The 4440-nt window shown below is 32.8% G+C and overlaps 1 pseudogene; it reads left to right on the top strand.

Moving 5' to 3' along the window:
• The first annotated feature begins 687 nt into the window (after positions 1–687).
• LOC100809970 (CENP-B homolog protein 2-like) lies at positions 688–2418 on the top strand (annotated as a pseudogene).
• The last annotated feature ends 2022 nt before the right edge of the window (positions 2419–4440 follow it).

The raw sequence follows: 4440 nt of genomic DNA, 5'->3' as shown, positions 1-4440 counted from the left end.
TTAAGATAATTGTTTATATGTTGACAAAAATAGTAATTATAATTTCGATAATAATATCTATTATGAAAGTATAAAGTTTTTTATTTATTTTAAATTGTAATAAGAAATTAGGATTAGAAAATGAAGAGTTTTAAGAAAAAGTAAATATTAAAAAAAGTTAAAGGGTTGAGAGAAAGTTTTTAAAAGTAAATTAAATGAAAAAGAAATTTATGTGACCTTCACGTTGGAAATAATAGTTATTATGTGTGTGCAGTGTTAGGGGTGTAGGAGGATTTGACTTTTAGTGATTCAATTCAAAAAGAAATGGTTACCGAATGCATTATCTATATACACTTAAAATTCTATGAATTAATAATGTTAAGACCGGAGAAATTTATTAATTTAGAGAGTTATTAATTTATTGATAAATTAATAATTATTAATTTAAAGAGTTTTTAAGTAATTATAATATATATACCAAACAAAAAGGCAAATTAGTCTATGTCTTTTAGAATTACCTTGTAGCAAACCTTGAGACTCAATGTAAATTAGTAACTACTGTGTTTATATGCATTGAAAATCAATAATGACTTTTGAAGTACAGTAAATGTAAACAAGAGGAACAAATGTGTTCAATGTATTCTTAAGCAAGTTTGACATATATAAATTACATGAATGTGTTAGAGTATTCAAACCATATTTCACAAGATGGCTTCTCATCTAAAAGATGTTGTAAAATCAACTATGTCAGATCAAATACGTAAGGAGTTGTATGAGTACAAGAGAGATAATCCTGCAAGCACACAAAAAGACTTGCAGAGATGGCTTGAGGGAAAATTTGAGTTGAAAGTTAGTCAAGGAACAATATCAAACACACTTAAGCGGTCAGATGACTATCTCTCTGCTGAAATAGAAAAGGGAAGAGCAGAGATCAAAAGACACAAACCAGCAAAATATCCTGACATGGAGAAGGTTGTTTATGAGTGGTTTCTCCAACTTCAAGAACGTGTGAATATCACAGGAGAATTAATTTTGCTGAAGGCAAGAGATACAATGAAACTCGTGTACCCTCATGATGATTCAGATTTTAACTTCTCTATGGATGGCTTGGGAAATTCAAGCATCGACATGGCATAAAGTCATTTTGTCGTTTTGGCGAGAGTGGGTTTGTTGATGTACAAGACATGGAGCAAAAATTGGTATCAATTCGAGAGAAAATTGATCAGTTCCCTATGAAAGATGTCTTCAATATGGATGAAACTGGATTGTTTTATAGGCTACAAGCTGATCATTCACTGGAAACAAAACAACTTGAAGGAAGAAAACTATATAAAGAAAGGCTGATGGTAGTTATTTGTTGCAATGAAGATGGCTCTGAAAAAATCCCTCTATGGATTATTGGGAAATATGCAAAGCCTTGTTGCTTCAAGAATGTCAACATGAATAGCTTGGATTGTTAGTATCGAGCTAACAAAAAAGCATGGATGACTAGTGTGCTTTTTGATGAATATGTTCGTTCATTTAACCAAATGATGTATGGTAGAAGAGTTCTACTTATGGTGGATAATTGTCCAGCACATCCAAGAAATATTGAAGGGCTAAGAAACGTTGAGTTGTTCTTCTTGCCACCCAACATGACATCAAAGATTCAACCTTGCGATGCTGGGATAATAAGAGCTTTCAAGATGCATTACCACAGAAGGTTTTGCCGCAAAATATTGGAAGGTTATAAGGTGGGACAATCTGATCCAGGAAAGATAAATGTCCTTGATGCTATCAATTCGGCAATCCCAGCTTGGATGATAGGTGTTCGAAAAGAAACAATAGCGAATTGCTTTCGACACTATAAAATTCGTTCAGCTAGTGACGTTGCAAGAAATTTGGATGAATCCACTTTTGATGAAGAAACTCAAGACCTCGAGACTATGATCAATCAATGTGGCTATCGTAATAAGATGAATATCGACAATCTAATGAACTACCCAGGTGAAAATGAAGCATGTTCGGAGGTTCAGAGTTTAGAAGATATTGTGGGTACTATCATTGAGAACAATGCAGAGGATGATGGCGAAGATGATACGGTGTCTTTGGAGCCTGTTACACAAAAGGAAGCACTTATGGCGTCGAACACTCTTCGCAACTTTATGATACAATTCAAAAATACAACACCTAAGCTATTGGATGCAATAAGAAAAGTTAGAGATGAGCTCCAAATAGACTTGAACTTTAAAGGAAAACAGACAACTATTGAATCATATTTCAATAGAGTGTAATATATTTTTTTCAGTTTCTATGAATTATTAATTTATGATTTTCTTGGGACCGAAAATTATAAAGGGATCTCACGAAAAATTATTATCTTATTATTTTATCGAGTTTTTCAATTTTTTACATTGGCCCAAGTCGGGACCGGACAAATTTATTATTTTAGAGAGTTTATTAATTTACCGAGTATTAATTTAAAGAGTTTCTATTGTAATTCTAAGTTCTAACACTAACAATTAAATTATATTATTTCAAAACACATGTACAACAAAGTTTATCAATTTCCTTTATCACTTGTTTTGTTTCATATTCTAAGAAAAAAACTACAGCTATTCCTTTTGAATTGGAATTCAGATTTCTTTTTTATGGCTTTTGAATGCACGTTCATAAGTAATTGTCGAAACCATTTTTTTTTTTGAAAAAAAAAACTTCTGGAGATTACATTAAAATTTTCAACTCTCTCCTTTTCGACAAAATTTTTGTCAGAATTAATAAGTTAGACAACTTTATTTTTTGATAAGATAATTTCTTTGTAACCATTTTTTATTGAAAGAATCTATCTAGAAGTAATACTTAATAAAATTTCTTATCATTCATTTTCGACAAACTCCTATCAAAAATATATTTCCACAAACCTCTATCCAAAATTATTTCAAGAAGATTAATGTAACATGTGACTCTCATACTATTTTTAGAGAATTCTTGCTGGAAGCTAGCCTTTTCTATTGAAATTGAAAAATAACACTTTTATGGATTTTACACCAAAATGAGTGTGTGAATAACCAATTTTATCCAGAAGAATATTTTAATCTTTTTAAAATATTAAATAAATATAAAAATAAGAGGTGGTTATAAGAGAAGATTAGATCACAAGAAAATATCTTTGGTTACAAAAAGAAGATTTTTTAGATGGTCAATTAAATAATAAAAGACTGAGTCAAAAGAGATAAGTTGGTTGCATAATTGACAAATAGTGGATAGTTGAGAGAAATAGGTGGATGAGTGAGATTAAGTGGTTACAAAAAAAACCTAGAAGATGTCTATAAAAACCACACTTGCATAACGAAAAAAGAGTAAAGACTCTAACGAGCGAATAAAAAATTTCTTTTTGCGCAACTACACATTGGAAAAAATCCATACGCTCTATGTGACATCCTGGAAATTTCTACCCGAAATTTTTGTAAACGGTGTATTTTGAATGATTATACATATAAAAGTATTATTCAGTGTATATGCATATATGTTCCTGGTAGAAGTAGGAATAGTGGGGGCAAGATACGCGGGTTAGGATAATTAAGGAAGAGAAATCCATAACTGGAAGGTTATAGGTTAATTCTCAATTAATTAGTCTAAAAATCATCGTTTTGCGTGCGACTTATAATTTAACAAAACCAACCTCTGAACCACGCTCGGGGCTTCATTTTGAGCGTTTTGATATATATATTGCCTACTTTCGAAAACTGGCCCCGACGGGTGCAGCGAAACGCAAGGAACTGGAACCAGAGAAACGACACGCAAACCGAGGCAGGATTTTAGCGTTGCAAAGGTCAGATTTTTCCCTTTTTGTGACTGAGTATGAGTCACATCAAGAGGAAAAAGTGGGCCTTTTGCTCCACTCAAATGGAGACATGTGGCATAACTTAAAATAAAATAATAGAAAAGAGAAAAAAAAAGCCTTTTTAAACCAAAAAGCAACTCTCTCTCTCTCTTCACTCAGCCCCAAATTTCAGAAGCTCTCTCCCTCTCTCTCACGCAGCCTTCTTCTTCTTTTCTCTCATCCACCATTGTTGCCCAACAAAGCTCCAACCTTTGGTGCCCATTTCTGCTCCAAATCGCGAAAGGAAGGCATTTTCGGAGTCGTGCAGCGCATCTCTACGTGTGGGACCTCAAAATTTCAGGTTTGGGTAGACTTCTTTCTCACTTGATTTTCGTGAGTATGGGGCTTTGGGAGATATGATGGGCAGTTTTGCTTGGTTAATGCTTTGTGATAGCTATTTGTGAAGAGATTTGACGAAAGCATGCTAAACTTGTTATGTTTGAGTGAGTTAAGCTTACCCATTCAGTTTTAGGGTTTTTATGATGATACTTGTGATGTTTATGTGCTGAAATTGCTTATGGAATACTGTTAGAGATGAAGGGTAGAGTTAACCTAGGGTTAGAAAGTGAGAATATGGTGTTATGAGTGGAAAAAGAGTT

This window comes from Glycine max, chromosome 9, assembly GCF_000004515.6.
Source record: "Glycine max cultivar Williams 82 chromosome 9, Glycine_max_v4.0, whole genome shotgun sequence".
Taxonomy (NCBI): Eukaryota; Viridiplantae; Streptophyta; class Magnoliopsida; order Fabales; family Fabaceae; genus Glycine; species Glycine max.
Note: the sequence above shows the minus strand (reverse complement) of the source record. Positions and strands in the feature narration are given on the sequence as shown.